Raw genomic sequence first — 18,691 nt, forward strand, 5'->3', positions numbered from 1 at the left:
TGTTCTCTGTTTTTACTTTTAACTGAGTAAGTTTTTATTGGAGAAAAGATTTGAAAACAAATCCTTAAATAAGTTTGAAAAGTATTTCCCTAAGCAAAATTCTTAAAGCAAATTAGTTGTTATCTATTATCACTTAGTAGACACAGAAGTTCTAATGACCTTGTGTTATTTCTTAACAAGGACTGAACAGTAGCATTCAAATATTTTCAAACTACAATGACTTCTAGTATATATTCTATCAGTTTTCACCCACGTGACTTAACTGCCTTCAGTGAACCTTCGTCCACTCTATGTAAGTGAGCTTTCTGAATACAACCCTGATAATATCACTACTTTGCATTCAATCTTTCAATTGATTCCCCTGCGTAAGGCATGGATCCAATTTTCCTAAAATGACATCTCATCATTTACTATAATTGAAATTAAAGACAAACAATAGATATTTAATGACCAGTACATTACTAATATACTATAATGATTTATATTCCCATTTTTTTGGTCATGCTGCTCACTTTGCTTAGAACATCTTTCACTGTGATCATCATGGTAGATATGCACATGAAAGATAAACACACAAGTCACTTCTGTGATTACACAAATTACATATAATTAATAATGTTCTCTTTTTGCCTTTACTGCTATAGAATATATTAGATACACATTTCTACTCATATCATTCACTTACTTCTATATCTTATTTCTAAGGAACCACAATCTATAATGCTTATAGTTTGCAGGTTTGTTCTTCTACATTAGGTACTAAGACAAGGCCTGAGCCTTATTTGCCTTCATGCTTTTGAATCAGTGTCTTCTATATAAAACTTGTATGAATATCACCCAGGGATGCACAAGAAAATTACAGAATTATGGGTACCACTCAGACCTACCACTAAAAATTGCTAGATCAAGAATAATATTTATATTGGAAATCTAAAGTTTCAACACATTGGATAGGAGGTATTTCCAAGAACAAAAGTCTGTGAATTACTGCTTAATGTCTTTAAAAGTTAGAGAAGGTAATGACAACTTATTCCAGTATTCTTGCCTAGAAATTACCAAGGATGGAGGAGCCTAACAGGCTACAGTCCATGGGGTCACAAAGAGTCAGAGAGGACTGAGTGACTGAGCATAAATGCGCTTCTCTAAAAGGAATTGAGATATGTTGTTTAATTAGAATACAAGTGCTGTTAAATTAGCAAAATCAATTTTTGCACCTGGCCTTGGAATATTCCTGGGTTGGAAAGATCTGCTGGAGAAGGGATAGGCTACCCACTCCAGTGCTCTTCAGCTTCTCTTGTGGCACAACTGGTAAAGAATCCCACTGCAATGTGGGAGACCTGGATTCGATCCCTGGGTTGGGAAGATCCCCAGGAGAAGGTAAAGGCTACTCACTCCAGTATTCTGGCCTAGAGAATGCTATGGACTGTATAATCCATGGAGTCGCAAAGAGCTGGACATGACTGAGTGACTTTCACTTGGAATATTCACTCTGAGTGCTGAATGGCCCTGTTCTTTGTGAAACTGCATTTCAGATGACCAGCCCTAGATGAAAAGATGTCAGATTGCTGAATAACATACTCTGCTATATTTGCAAAGTAACCGACTCCCTACTACATATACAACTACTACTTCGCAAAAGTTTACCAAGTTTCCAAAAGTAAAGGGAGAGATCTACAGTTCTGATTATACTAGGTTTTGGTTGTTCAAATATGTTTCAAATCTAATACTATAATTTGATTTCTGTTTCTCATGCAACCAAATGATGTATAACATCTCACACTCTAAAGAAGGCTCATTATTTAGTTTCTAGGACTAAAGATTCTCCAAAGAAATCATATTGTATTAGATCAGTAAAATGTTTTGTCACTGGTAATTACAACATTTCTTTGTGTTCAGTGATATAGGGCTTTGTAAGACTATGCTTCTATCAAAAAATGGGGCAAAGAGATATTTGCCCTGCTAAATAAGGCCATTCTCAAAGAGTTTCTTTTCCTTTTTTTAAATCAGTTTGGTTCAGGTCAGTCACTCAGCCATATCCAACTCTCTGAAACCCCATGGACTGCAGCACGCCAGGCCTTCCTGTCCATCGCCACCTCTGAGTCTACTCAAACTCATGTCCATTGAATTGGTGATACTATCCAACCATCTCATTCTCATCCCCTTCTCCTCCCACCTTTACTCTTTCCCAGCATCAGGGTCTTTTCCAGTGAGTCAGTTCATCACATCAGGTGGTCAAAGTATTGGAGTTTCAACTTCAGCATCAGTCCTTCCAATAAATATTCAGGAGTGATTTCCTTTAGGATGAACTGGTTGAGTCTCCTTGCAGTCCAAGGGACCCTCAAGAGTCTTCTCCAACACTACAGTTAAAAAGCATCGATTCTTCTGTGCTCAGCTTTCTCTGTAGTCCAATTCTCATATCCATACATGACTACAGGAAAAACCGTAGCCTTGACCCCTGTTGGTAAAGTAATGTCTCTGCTTTTTAATATACTGTCTAGATTGGTCATAGCTTTTCTTCCAAGGAACAAGTGTCTTTTAATTTCATGGCTGCAATCACCATCTGCAGTGATTTTGGAGCCCAACAACATAAAGTCTGCCACTGTTTCCAATGTTTCCTCATCTATTTCCCATGAAGTGAAGATGCCATGATCTTAGTTTTCTGAATGTTGAGCTTTAAGCCAACTTTTTCACTCTCTTTTTTCACTTTCATCAAGAGACTCTTTAGTTCATCTTCACTTTCTGCCATAAAGGTGGTATCATCTTCATATTTTAGGTTATTGATATTTCTTCTGGTAATCTTGATTCCAGCTTGTGCTTCATCCATCCCAGCATTTCACATGATGTACTCTGCATATAAGTTAAATAAGCAGGGTGGCAATATACAGCCTTGATGTACTTTCTTTTATTTCTCTCAACAACTTTACCCTTTCTCACAGATTATCAACTGTAAACAAATGCTTATATAATTTGTAACCAAGTTGAACCAATGTATTTAATCCTTGTCTTTAAAAGCCAGATAAGCATCCATATTGATATTTTATCCAAATAAACATTGTTGATTCTAAATCAGACTTAAACATTAACTCATAAAAATAGTTCTAAATCTTTTTTTATAGAGTCACCATATTCACAGCAACCCATAATTAAAACCTAGCAGTTATCATAAATTCTTTTATTTCTCCTTTATCTTTCATTTGGGCATTTCCAAATTCCATAGCATCTGTCATGCCTTTATTTCCATTCTCAATTTCTTCACTGCTTCTGCCCTCCCAGCTGGACAACTACCACAATCTGCCAAAGAGTGTCCTTGCCTCCTGATTTACTCTACATAAATTCATGCTGCAGTGAACTGCCAAAAAAGAGATTCTCAAATATAATTTTTGTTAAATTGCTCTCTTTATCAAAATCTTACACTTATTCCCCAGGTCCTACATTATTTTTCATTGTCCATATTACTTCCATAAGACAATAGTCTAAATTTATCCTCTACCACTCTTACACACATGTACTGAACACTGGTGAAAATATCTAAATCATTACACCAGCCATGCTCCCTCCAATCTCCTCTCCATGCCCAACCAGGTTACCTAGCTTCTCTCTACATTGTCTTCTGTATGTGCTTCAGTCTCTAATTCTCTTCCTTTTTCCCCCTTATGCCACATCTTCCAATTCAACTACCTAGGTAAGCACACTGATAGATAAATGGAAGCATCACTTTCAGTGCATAAATGTGCAAGTCTGATTAAAAGAAAAGAGTAGAAGGGACCCACTGCTACGAAAAATCCTGATTGAGATAAACCAGCACTAGGCTCTAGTATTTAATCTTGCTTACCTTTAGTATTCCAGTACATTCCAAGAACAAAACAACAGCTTTCTAGCAATAGGCTTCCTAGCACAATCTAAACTTCAGACCTCATGGCCTTTGAGAGAACTACTGCAAGCTTGTGTCTAAGAAGTAAACATCTTCAGAATGACAGATCCTTTTATTTGTGTAAACATTCATTCCAATGCCAAACGGTGTGGCATCAGAGTGAACAAATGTGAACAAGGCATATCCTTGACTGAGAAGGTTTCAAAGGAGCTCCATTAAATAAATTAGGAAAGTGTCCATTGTCCATTGTTAATTTCTTTTTCTTTTTCTATTAAAGGGCCAGAATCTCTACTATGGCAAGGGTATTCCATATGTAAGTGAAAGGAAATGGCTTCAATGAATGTTTCTATTTTGTTTCCACGTTCTTTCAAGAGGTAATGGCTGCTATTATAGGCATCTCTTAAATAAAAGGAAAGTTGATATCCATCCCAAGATGTTGTTGTAAGATATTCCTCCTTATCATCTTTAAGCCAAGGTACTTCTTTTTTACTTTCTTTGAGTAAGGAACAATTCCTGTTATTAGGAGCTAATAATCACATCAAAACATTGATTTATAAACCTGATGATATATCACGGTACTGAAACAATAATACTATTAATTTGCCTAGGTAATCTGTGGCATATTAGGTACAAAGGGTGAAATGGGCCAAGGACATCTATCGATTATTAAATGGGAGAACTGAATATTCAGGGAAGTATAATATTTAGTTTCTAGCAGAGTACAAAAGTGTGGTTACTTAGGGTTTGCAACAACAACAAAAAAAGGATATGTTCAGGCAATTTATAGAGGCAATGCCAAAAGCTAAGAAGCAGAAAAAGAGATGCTCAAAATTATGAGTAATAAGAGAAATGCAAATTAGAGCTAAAATCATGTATAACTTTATGATTGTTATTTTGGCAAAAAATAGGAAACTGAATAATATCAAATGCTGAAGGTGAAGGTGACATGTACATAAGTTGCTGGTATTGAATCAGTTCTTCAGGATAGCAATCTGACCCTAGGATATGAATTAAATATAGACAAGACAGTTAAAATTGTCCTGCTCTTAGGTTTGTAACACTCCCAAATGAACACTCTCTCACAAATCCACAAAGGGGCATATACAAATTTGTTCACACAGTATTACATGAACTAGTATGAAAGTTAGTCACTCAGTCGTGTCCAACTCTTTGTGACCGCATGGACTGTAGCCTACTAGGCTCTTTCGTCCATGGAATTCTCCATGCAAGAATACTGGAGTGGGTCACCACTTCCTTCTTCAGGGGATCTTCTTGACCCAGAGAAGGAACCCAGGTCTCCGGCATTGCAGGCAGACTCTTTACCAACTGAGCCACTAGGGAAATCATGAACTAGTATGCAACAATAGAAATAATGGGTTAAATAAACTTAGAGCAAACTAAAGAAAACTTTAAGACATAGTACTTATTGTGAAGAACTCTGAAGCATCTTGATATTTTGCCCTACTTTTGATGAGTTAATCTAAATTAATTATAAATTAATCTGCCACAGTTTTCTGGATGCTGGAGAAAACACAGGAATCTAGCTAACATAGAAATGATTTAATAGTCATGATAAAGCAATGCACATAACCTTCATTTTCATAGTTACTTCTCATGCCCTTAGGCTGCAGAGACCATATGGTGGCCTACGTGGAAGCTACATAGGCAACAGGTTTACAACAAGGAAACCAGGTTCTTTTAATCTTTCCACTTGACCATCACTAACTCATTGATTATCCTCATGTCTGTCACCTTGAGTTGCAAAATAAGTTCTGTAGTCCCAGACATCATATCATCGTATCTGTGTTTAATACAGGAATACATGGAGATGGGCAGTGCCAGCAGCAGCTGTCCATTTTATTAGCAGAGTAAGAGCTTCCTACCCCTTTTAGAGATACCTGATCAATAGCCAAAGAAGCTGAGGAATTGGAAATATGATTGTCAATTTTGGTGTAGTTAATTTTATCTTATTGTTCAGTTACTCAGTCTTGTCTGACTCTTTGTGATACCATGGACTGTAGTACTCCAGGCTTCCCTGTCCTTCACTTTCTCCATGAGTCTGCAGAAACTTATGTCCATTGAGTCAATGATGCCATCCAACCATCTCATTCTCTGTTGTCCCCTTCTCCTCCTGTATACAACAATAGTGGAATCTTGTTAGAAAAAAAAAAATTCTTTAATAGATAAAGGATATGTGATCTACAAAACTTGCCACATGCATCATAAAGGTGATTCAAGAACTGAAGTGAAGATGTAACAGTTTACATAACTGGACAACTGAATGAATTCTTTCAAACATGTGTGTGTGTGAGTGTGTTTATGAGAGAGGGGTGAAATATGTATAAATGTCTATGGCTCTAGTACTGACTTTCTATTACTTTTTTTTCTTCCTATCAATTCTTTCCTTCTTAATCTACTAACAGTATTACCTTCTCTGGGTTGAAATTAGTTAAGAATCCTAGAGTAGCACTGAGGTTCTCAAGGTATCAGCTCTCTATGAAGGAATGTGGAACAGAAGCATTTAGCTTTAATCTATTTGCATCCATTAGGAGCCTACCTTCTATGAAAATAAGAGTCCACTGAGGATAGGTTGAAACTAATGTGCATTTCACAATGTTCTAAGGGACTGTGTTTTATTTCTTTAATTTAGTAAGCTTCATGTGTTTATTTATCTTTTTTTACCATTCCTGATTACTTCTTTGTCCTCCAAAAGTATAAATCAGAGAAGTTTCTGAAATTTCCTCTGACAATACTGTCATAAATATTATGGTCACTGTTTTTAATTAACTTGCATTTTTTTGTTTGTTTTTTAAATAACAGTTTGGTGGTCACTGTGAAAATGTCTTTGTTTCACGTATATATGTATATATGGGGAAACAATGGAAACAGTGACAGAGTTTATTTTCCTGGGCTCCAAATTCGCTGCCGATAGTGACTGCAGCCGTGAAATTAAAAGATGATTTCTCCTTGGAAGAAAAGCTACGACCAACCTAAACAGCATATTAAAAAGCAGAGACATTACTTTTCTGATAAAGGTCCGTCTAGTCAAAACTATGACTTTTCCAGTAGTCATGTATGGATGTGAGATTTGGACTATAAAGAAAGCTGAGCATTGAAGAATTGATGCTTTTGAACTGTGGTGTTGGAGAAGACTCTTTAGAGTCCCTTGGACAGCAAGGAGATCAAACCAGTCAATCTTGAAGGAAATCAGTCCTGAATATTCCTTGGAAGGACTGATGGCTAAAGCTGAAACTCCAATACGTTAGCCACCTGATGCAAGGAACTGACTCATTGGAAAAGACCCTGAACCTAGGAAGGATTGAAGGTAGGACCAGATGGGGACAACAAAGGATAGGATGGTTGCATGGCATCACCAACTTGATGGACATGAGTTTGAGCAAGCTCGGGGAGTTGGTGATGGATGGGGAAGCCTGGTGTGCTGCGGTTCATGGGGTTGCAAAGAGTCGGACACGACTGAGTGACTGAACCGAACTGAACTGAAGTATGAAAAGGCCATGGCGAGGATAAGAAAATGACAATAATAGAAACAGAAATAGAGAGAAAATATGGCAACCCCTAGGGAAGAAGGGGCAATGGGGAGTTGCTATTCAATGAATAGAAAGTTTCAGACATGCAAGATATGAGTGTTCTGGAGAGCTGTTGTACAATATTGTGCTGGTTGTTAACAATTCTGAACTGTAGGTTTAAAAATATGTTAAGAGGATAGATCTCATGTTATATGTATGTGCATGTATTTTTAAGCCCCCCAAAAAAATTACCATGCTATTAAAAAAAAAGGCAGTGAAATAAAGATGTACAAATAAGTGAAATTAGTTCTAATTTTTAAACAAGTAAACAGAAATCATTGCAAGTAAATGCAAAATTTCAACAAGAATTCATTTCTGATGGTAGCAAAAAACTAAGGAAATGCAACCTACATTTGCATAAATAATCCTAAACATTCTACTAAAATAGTCTATTGTGTTACCAAATTCACAGATAATAAAATATTTGATAAAATTTAAAATGCTAAGCTTAGCACAACAAAGGAAAATATAAGCAAGGTGAAAAGACAGCCTTCTGAATGGGAGAAAATAATAGCAAATGAAGCAACTGACAAACAACTAATCTCAAAAATATACAAGCAACTTCTGCAGCTCAATTCCAGAAAAATAAACGACCCAATCAAAAAATGGGCCAAAGAACTAAATAGACATTTCTCCAAAGAAGACATACGGATGGCTAACAAACACATGGAAAGATGCTCAACATCACTCATTATTAGAGAGATGCAAATCAAAACCACAATGAGGTACCACTTCACACCAGTCAGAATGGCTGTGATCCAAAAATCTGCAAGCAATAAATGCTGGAGAGGGTGTGGAGAAAAGGGAACCCTCCTACACTGTTGGTGGGAATGCAAACTAGTACAGCCACTATGGAGAACAGTGTGGAGATTCCTTAAAAAATTGCAAATAGAACTACCTTATGACCCAGCAATCCCACTGCTGGGCATACACACTGAGGAAACCAGAATTGAAAGAGACACATGTACCCCAATGTTCATCGCAGCACTGTTTATAATAGCCAGGACATGGAAACAACCTAGATGTCCATCAGCAGATGAATGGATAAGAAAGCTGTGGTACATATACACAATGGAGTGTTACTCAGCCGTTAAAAAGAATTCATTTGAATCAGTTCTGATGAGATGGATGAAACTGGAGCCGATTATACAGAGTGAAGTAAGCCAGAAAGAAAAACACCAATACAGTATACTAACACATATATATGGAATTTAGAAAGATGGCAATGACGACCCTTTATGCAAGACAGCAAAAAAGACACAGATGTGTATAACGGACTTTTTGGACTCAGAGGGAGAGGGACAGGGTGGGATGATTTGGGAGAATGGCATTCTAACATGTATACTATCATGTAAGAATTGAACCGCCAGTCTATGTCTGACGCAGGATGCAGCATGCTTGGGGCTGGTGCATGGGGATGACCCAGAGAGATGTTATGGGGAGGGAGGTGGGAGGGGGGTTCATGTTTGGGAACGCATATAAGAATTAAAGATTTTAAAATTAAAAAAATAAGGTGTCCATATGTGTGTGGATTTATCTCTGGGCTTTCTATTTTGTTCCATTGATCTATATGTCTGTCTTTGTGCCAGTACCATACTGTCTTGATGACTGTGGCTTTGTAGTAGAGCCTGAAGTCAGGCAAGTTGATTCCTCCAGTTCCATTCTTCTTTCTCAAGATTGCTTTGGCTATTCGAGGTTTTTTATATTTCCATACAAATCTTGAAATTATTTGTTCTAGTTCTGTGAAGAATGTGCCTGGTAGCTTGATAGGGATTGCATTGAATTTGTAAATTGCTTTGGGTAGTATACTCATTTTCACTATATTGATTCTTCCAATCCATGAACATGGTATATTTCTCCATCTATTAGTGTCCTCTTTGATTTCTTTCATCAGTGTTTTATAGTTTTCTATATACAGGTCTTTAGTTTCTTTAGGTAGATATATTCCTAAGTATTTTATTCTTTTCGTTGCAATGGTGAATGGAATTGTTTCCTTAATTTCTTTTTCTACTTTCTCATTATTCGTGTATAGGAATGCAAGGGATTTCTGTGTGTTGATTTTATATCCTGCAACTTTACTATATTCATTGATTAGCTCTAGTAATTTTCTGGTGGAGTCTTTAGGGTTTTCCATGTAGAGGATCATGTCATCTGCAAATAGTGAGAGTTTTACTTCTTCTTTTCCAATTTGGATTCCTTTTATTTCTTTTTCTGCTCTGATTGCTGTGGCCAAAACTTCCAGAACTATGTTGAATAGTAGCGGTGAAAGTGGACACCCTTGTCTTGTTCCTGACTTTAGGGGAAATGCTTTCAATTTTTCACCATTGAGGATAATGTTTGCTGTGGGTTTGTCATAGATAGCTTTTATTATGTTGAGATATGTTCCTTCTATTCCTGCTTTCTGGAGAGTTTTTATCATAAATGGATGTTGAATTTTGTCAAAGGCCTTCTCTGCATCTATTGAGATAATCATATGGTTTTTATTTTTCAATTTGTTAATGTGGTGAATTACATTGATTGATTTGCGGATATTGAAGAATCCTTGCATCCCTGGGATAAAGCCCACTTGGTCATGGTGTATGATCTTTTTAATGTGTTGTTGGATTCTGATTGCTAGAATTTTGTTGAGGATTTTTGCATCTATGTTCATCAGAGATATTGGCCTGTAGTTTTCTTTTTTTGTGACATCTTTGTCAGGTTTTGGTATTAGGGTGATGGTGGCCTCATAGAATGAGTTTGGAAGTTTACCTTCCTCTGCAATTTTCTGGAAGAGTTTGAGTAGGATAGGTGTTAGCTCTTCTAGTAAAGACAATCTCTTTAACAAGTGGTGCTGGGAAAACTGGTCAACCACTTGTAAAAGAATGAAACTAGATCACTTTCTAACACCGCACACAAAAATAAACTCAAAATGGATTAAAGATCTAAATGTAAGATCAGAAACTATAAAACTCCTAGAGGAGAACCTAGGCAAAACACTCTCAGACATAAATCACAGCAGGATCCTCTATGATCCACCTCCCAGAATTCTGGAAATAAAAGCAAAAATAAACAAATGGGATCTAATTAAAATTAAAAGCTTCTGCACAACAAAGGAAAATATAAGCAAGGTGAAAAGACAGCCTTCTGAATGGGAGAAAATAATAGCAAATGAAGCAACTGACAAACAACTAATCTCAAAAATATACAAGCAACTTCTGCAGCTCAACTCCAGAAAAATAAACGACCCAATCAAAAAATGGGCCAAAGAACTAAATAGACATTTCTCCAAAGAAGACATACGGATGGCTAACAAACACATGAAAAGATGCTCAACATCACTCATTATTAGAGAAATGCAAATCAAAACCACAATGAGGTACCACTTCACACCAGTCAGAATGGCTGCGATCCAAAAATCTGCAAGCAATAAATGCTGGAGAGGGTGTGGAGAAAAGGGAACCCTCCTACACTGTTGGTGGGAATGCAAACTAGTACAGCCACTATGGAGAACAGTGTGGAGATTCCTTAAAAAATTGCAAATAGAACTACCTTATGACCCAGCAATCCCACTGCTGGGCATACACACCGAGGAAACCAGAATTGAAAGAGACACATGTACCCCAATGTTCATCGCAGCACTGTTTATAATAGCCAGGACATGGAAACAACCTAGATGTCCATCAGCAGATGAATGGATAAGAAAGCTGTGGTACATATACACAATGGAGTATTACTCAGCAGTTAAAAAGAATTCATTTGAATCAGTTCTGATGAGATGGATGAAACTGGAGCCGATTATACAGAGTGAAGTAAGCCAGAAAGAAAAACACCAATACAGTATACTAACACATATATATGGAATTTAGGAAGATGGCAATGACGACCCTGTATGCAAGACAGGGAAAGAGACACAGATGTGTATAACGGACTTTTGGACTCAGAGGGAGAGGGAGAGGGAGAGGGTGGGATGATTTGGGAGAATGACATTCTAACATGTATACTATCATGTGAATTGAACCGCCAGTCTATGTCTGACGCAGGATGCAGCATGCTTGGGGCTGGTGCATGGGGATGACCCAGAAAGATGTTATGGGGAGGGAGGTGGGAGGGGGGTTCATGTTTGGGAATGCATGTAAGAATTAAAGATTTTAAAATTTAAAAAATTAAAAAAAAAGTAACAAAAAAATAAAAAATAAAAAATAAAAAGCAGAGACATTACTTTGCCAACAAAAAAAAAAAAAATAAAATAAAATTAAAAAAATAAAAAACTAAAGAAAAAAAACAATAAAAAATAAAATGCTAAGCTTATAAGAAACAAAATTATTTGTGATGCCAAAAACAGAGTTCCATAAAAAAATAAGGGAGCAACAATTTTTCAATAATAATGATTAAATAAATTATAATTGCTTCTCAAGAAGCAGGAAATGAGAGCTGGAAGTTTTAGAAAAACAATATTGAATTTTGCATAAAAATAAAGTAGAATCAAATTGGAAAGGATTTCATATGTTTATATTGGAGAGTTTCCACAATGAATTTCTGAAGTCTATATGTTTATCAATCATGGAGGTTTGGGGCTCTTAGCCCTGGAAAATATGAAAAATAAGATGAATTTAACTTTCTAAAAAAAAAAAAGTTTTAACTGAACTCTTCTACCATGCATATGTTGTTAATGGCCAGCAGGACAAGGTAACTTCTATTCAATGAATAGTTCACAATGCTTCATTAAATCTCCTTAAGATGAATCTGCAGAAATTCTGTCACATAAAACATTAAATCTAAACTGTACACTTCAGACATTTTATTTTGCACCTAAATAGAAACTGTATTAGGTTTGTCTACTACTATCTGTTGATCAGTTGGTGAAGATGTCTTTCTGTTATCCATAAGGTTAATTAATAATTAAAATGTTATTTTAAAGTGCTTTTGAGCAAAAAGATTAGATGTGAATATTTTTGAGAGAGATTGGGAAAATAATGCTACTATTTTACAAAGTGATAATTTATAGATTGAGATGCAATCAGTATTTCAAGATGCTATGCTTATTTTATACATGCCTTTTCTTATCATGTTTCGTGGTTGCTCTATAAAGTACTAGAAATTCTCTACATGGTTGGTAAATAATAAATGTATTGTTATAAGAAATAAACTTTACAATTTTCAGAAACACATTAGTTCTCATAACACCCCATGATTGTGATACTGTAATATGACATTCCCCTATTTTTTTTCTTGATGCAAAGAAATTTCTTCAGTTTTCTAAGGTATGCTTTGGGCATGAAAATTAAAAAGACTGGCTTTGTTTTATGCCTTACCACTGACATGCTGTGTGATGCAATTTAACTCTTTTTGCCTCAGTTTCTCCCATACTAAAATAAAATAGTAATGGTTGCCACTTTAAAATCTCACTGGGTTGCTCTAAGAAGAAATAAGAATGGTGTGGAGTAGTTGGACTGAAGAAGGCAAGAATCCTTGAATATTAAAGATAATTCAGTAATGTTGTCTTAATAAGAAATATATCATAATACTATTAAGCAATTGCATAGCATTTTATTCTTATATGGGTGTCCCAGGTGGCACAGTAGTAAAGAATCCGCCTGCCAATGCAGAAAAGGCAGGGGACACAGGTTTGACCTGGTCAAGATGATAACCCAGCACTGGGTATAACAGGCAAGAGACAGTTAATTCTAAGTGAAAATATTCCATGTTCCAAATTCTGAGTTCCAAAAGTGACTCTTGCTGATGAAACAAGTTTCCTATTCTAACTACCTGACATCCCCCCCCCTCAAGAGATAGGAGGCCTAATTCTTTGGGAATAGGGGCATCAACATCTTTCTGGATACTTCTTGCTGAAGTGGGATGGCGAGGGGTATTGGGCCTCCCCCTTTTGCTAGTCTTAGGTTTCAGAGTCCTTATAGCAGTGTCCACCTAAGGGTGAGTGATACCTGATGCACATTGGGACAGGAATTTGTCCTTTAATATCACCTGTCCCTTGTAACGGAGAAGGCAATGGCAACCCATTCCAGTACTCTTGCCTGGAAACTCCCATGGACGGAGGAGCCTGGCAGGTTGCAGTCCTTGGGGTCATGAAGAGTCAGATACGATTGAGCGATTTCACTTTTACTTTTCACTTTTCTGCGTTGGAGAAGGAAATGGCAACCCACTCCAGCGTTGTTACCTAGAGAATCCCAAGGATGGAGGAGTCTGGTAGGCTGCTGTCTATGGGGTCACACAGAGTCAGACGTGACTGAAGTGACTTAGCAGCAGCAGCAGCAGTCCCTTGCAAGAGTCTAAGTGCAGATTGGTAAACTTTTGAAGGGCCTCTTTTAGCCTTTCCAGAAAGGCAATGGGGTTCTCATTGAACTCCTGAGTTATTGCTGAGACTGGACACAGTCCCACAAGTAATAGGATTCCTTCTATTTCCATGGGTGGACTTCCTGAGGGATGAGTCTTTCTGAAGCTTATCCTACCCAGTACTGTTGCAATCTGAGAGCCAGACGTCCCTGGGTCAGGGTGCAGATCCTCAGGCAGGCTGAAGCATGACAGCTTCCTGGAGATCAAATCCCTAGGCACATCAAAGCAGGCCAGCCTCCCAGGAATTGGGTCCCTGAGCAGGTTGAGACGTGACAACCTCCTGAGACCCCTGGACTGGAGGATCCCCAAACAGGTTGAGGCATGACAACCTTTCAAGGACCAGATCCCTAGGCAGGTCAAGGCAGGTTGACCACCTGGGACCCCCGGACTGCAGTTGGGCATCCCCAAGGTCTCCAGCGTGACCAGTGCTAGGTAGGATTAAGGGGTTGTAATTTTAACTCTTTGTGTTTGTTCACCACAGATGGGAATAGATATCATGATGTAAAGCAATCCCAGCCTGTGCCCTGAGACTGGGAACCTGCTGAAGTGGTCATAAGCCTTATCCTCCTACTGCTTTAAGGGACTGTAAGTCACTGATTTCCTCCTCTAGTCCTCCATAAGAGCAGGTTAGGGTGTCTCCAATGGTAACCATTTCATTGTAATAGACTCATTTTAGGTAATAACAGAAGTAATGACAAAGGAGTGGGTTATCTGGCCCTGTTGGGGGCATTAAAGTGTTTTAATAATAGGCTGGGTGGAGCAACGTTGCCTACAAGGGGGCAGAATCTTTGCTCTAGGCGTTAGTAATTGACTTAAGAACAAATTTGTAAGAGGCAACAGACCATATGTTCTATAAAAGTGGAGTGGAGATTTGATCCAGGGGTGTTTGTAACTTTAGGAGAAGGGTGGTAAGAGTTTGGGCCGAAACAGCCTGCAGGCTAACTCCCCAAGTGGCAAACATTACTCCTGGAAGCCCAACTGCCTTTGAAGGGATGCCAACAGATGGACATCTAGCAGGCATCATGTGCCTGTCGCCCACCCTAGCAGGTTCACTGAGAGATGCTGATTCTGCACATGTTGTAGGAAGCACGAAGGCCTGAATATCTAGAGGGATTGGGTATTATACAATATTTCTCTTCCAAGGGCCAGCTGTTTTCTAGTTGTCCCTCCAGATGATTGTAGAGGCAACACTGTGGGTCTAGATGGGGCTCAGAAAAAGAGCATGAAACAGGAGGGAAGGGGGTAGGGCACAATTTTGAAAGAATGACATAGCACAAGGGCATGACATAAACCAATTAAAATCAGTTGGGTGCAAGATGACAGCTCAGTTCAGTCGCTCAGTCATATCCGACTCTTTGCGACCCCATGAACTGCAGCACACCAGGCCTCCCTGTCCATCACCAACTCCCAGAGTTCATCCAAACTCATGTCCATTGAGTCGGTGACCCATCCAGCCATCTCATCCTCTGTCATAACTTTCTCCTCATGCCCCCAGTCACTCCCAGCATCACAGTCTTTTCCAATGAGTCAAATCTTCGCATGAGGTGGCCAAAGTACTGGAGTTTCAGCTTTAGCATCAGTCCTTCAAATGAATACCCAGGACTGATCTCCTTTAGGATGGACTGGTTGGACTTCCTTGGAGGCCAAGGGACTCTGAAGAGTCTTCTCCAATACCACAGTTCAAAAGCATCAATTCTTCATTGCTCAGCTTTCTTCACAGTCCAACACTCATATCCATACATTCAACTGGAAAAACCATAGCCTTGACTAGACAGACCTTTGTTGGCAAAGTAATGTCTCTGTATCTCAATGTGCTACCTAGGTTGGTCATAACTTTCCTTCCAAGGAGGAAGCGTCTTTTAATTTCATGGCTGCAATCACCATCTCCAGAGATTTTGGAGCCCACGAAAATAAAGTCTGAAACTGTTTCCACTGTTTCCCCATCTATTTCCCATTAAGTAACGGGACCAGATGCCATGGTCTTCATTTTCTGTATGTTGAGCTTTAAGCCAACTTTTTCACTATCCTCTTTCACTTTCATCAAGAAATTAGCTCTTCTTCACTTTCTGCCATAAGGCTTCTAACAGAAGCAGAAGATATTAAGAAGAGGTGGAAAGAATACACAGAAGAACTGTACAAAAAAATCTTCACGACCTATATAAACATGATGGTGTGATCACTTGCTTAGAGCCAGACATACTGGAATGTGAAGTCAAGTGGGCCTTAGAAAGCATCACTACGAACAAAGCTAGTAGAGGTGATGGAAGACAGTTGAGCTGTTTCAAATCCTGAAAGATGATGTTGTGAAAGTGCCACACTCATTATGTCATCAAATTTAGAAAACTCAGTGGTAGCCGCAGGACTGGAAAGTGTCAGTTTTCATTCCAATCCCAAAGAAATTCAAGGCCAAAGAAAGCTCAAACTACTGCACAATTGCACTCATCTCACACAGTAGTAAAGTAATGCTCAAAATTCTCCAAGCCAGGCTTCAGCAATATGTGAACTGTGAACTTCCAGATGTTCAAGCTGGTTTTAGATAAGACAGAGGAACCAGAGATCAAATTGCCACCGTCTGCTGGATCAAGGAAAAAGCAAGAGAGTTCCAGAAAAATGTCTATTTCTGCTTTTTGACTATGCCAAAGCCTTTGAGTGTGCGGATCACAATAAACTGTGGAAAATTCTGAAAGAGATGGGATTACCAGACCACCTTACCTGCCTCTGGAGAAATCTATATGCAGGTCAGGAAGCAACACTTAGAACTAGACATGGAATAACAGACTGGTTCCAAATAGGTAAAGGAGTATGTCAAGGCCGTATATTGTCACCCTGCTTATTTAACTTATATGCAGAGTACATCATGAGAAACGCTGGGCTGGAAGCAGTACTTGTTGGAATCAAGATTGCAGGGAGAAATATCAGTAACCTCAGATATGCAGATGACACCCTTATGGCCAAGATGACAAGTCAAATCAAGTAAACCTTAATCCCCAATCTGTAAACTAAATGACACACCCAGAGGTGGCAGGATAGCTCCAAGGCACTGTCAGAAGACAGAGGAGTGGGTGGTTCCCCAATGGGCTGGATGAACCTCCCACTCATTAGCATATGAATTCACCCCACTCACAAAACCTAGCCAGACCAACTCCATGGACTAAACCTGTGCCCTCTGCAATGGCCCACACCTGCAGAGCGTACTTCTCTCTGAATCCTAACAAATCCACCTCTTACTTTTCACTGTGTCTCTCACTGAATTTTTGCAATGAGGCATCAGAGCGTGAACTTCATTAGGTCCTGGGATTTGGCCAGGCTCAAGTCCTGGGAGAGAGGAGCTGAAGGACAGCAGGAAAAAACAGTGGGAAAAATGTGCCAGGGAATCCCCTTCATAGCCTGCCAGAAAATCTGCTAAATACCGGACATGTGCTCACAGTTTTTACTGGTCTGATCCTCGGCACAAAGAAGATTAAGGACAGAAGAACCCCCACCAGCTTGGGTAACAGCTACTGGGGCTCAGCAGATAGTGCCTTTGGGACATACCGAGGACTAGCCTCTCCAGAGTTCCTCAATTGCACCCACTGCTGCTCGCCTGTTCTCAAGGGGGTTGAGGAAACAAGAAAGGAGAGATTGTAAAGGAATTAAGATTTTGTTAGGCATAGGAGCCTAACAGCCATAGGAGCTCCTCCAGCCATAGAAGCAAGGACCTCCTACATTAACCGGAGGTCTTCTGGAATCTGAGACTGAGCCTCGTGAACTTTCTGCTGAGTTTGTTTTTAAACAAGGGATCTTCCCAACGCAGGGATTGAACCCAGGTTTCCTCCATTGCAGGTGGATTCTTTACCAGCTGAGCTATGAGGGAAGTCTTATGTAAACATAACTCAGATCAAAATGTACATTTCCAGCACCTCAGAAGAAACATCCTATTATATAAAATGCATTTTATATCTCTAAGGTCATTATTGTTCTCAGAATAATAAACTCAGAAATATGTTGGCTAGTTTCTCTAGCTCATATAGACTCAATAATATAGTCTTACAGATTCTTCTCAGATAAGGCTTCTTCAGTATATCTTTTTTTCCATTTTTCTTGTCATTCTCCTAATTCAGAGTCTTAGTAATTCATAGTTAGAATACTTTCATAGACTTTCCTCCTTTCTTCATCTCCTCTTCAAACTTCTCTGGAAGACTAATTTTGAGAGGGAAAATATTTGTCAGGTCACTCTTCAGACTCAATTGAGTATTCTTCTTTGTTTATAAGGAAAATATTCAGAGACTTTAAATTGATATTCAATGCCCTTCACAATCAGGCTTCAATGTAACTCTCCTTTATTACTGTCTATAACAACGAGTCACATTTAATTCATTTGCCCCTTACTGCCTTCCTTAAACATACTTAAAATTAGTTATTCTCAAGGGAAACTTCACTGTCATCTAAAATCCAATTCAAATCCCATTTCCACTGTGAAGTTTTACTCCAACAATTTATGTAGAAATGAGGTCTCGTTAAGTTTTTACTATCTCCACTACTTGTTTAACACATATTTTGCTCATTGATGGGCTATTACTTAAAATTTAGCATATTTGTTTTATCTCTATGCGCAGACTCTATGTTCCTGAAGAGGAATCTTGGCCTCTTGGTTATTTTTAAGTTCTACAGAAAAAATTATGGTAGGTTTTAATAAAAAAGTTGTACAAAACATTTAAAAGGGCATGGATAAAAGCAACAATCAGGCAACAGATGACAAAATTTAGTGACTTTCTAAATCTGCTATGATCAACCCTGATAATAAACAATTAACTCACTAGCATGGATCACTTCCATGCTGATGTCGTAAATATAATTTGTAGTAATCAATTGAGAAAGTACATTTAACACATAGATTTCTTCTGCAGAGATAATTCCAATGTTG

This window comes from Ovis aries, chromosome 1, assembly GCF_016772045.2.
Source record: "Ovis aries strain OAR_USU_Benz2616 breed Rambouillet chromosome 1, ARS-UI_Ramb_v3.0, whole genome shotgun sequence".
Lineage (NCBI taxonomy): Eukaryota > Metazoa > Chordata > Mammalia > Artiodactyla > Bovidae > Ovis > Ovis aries.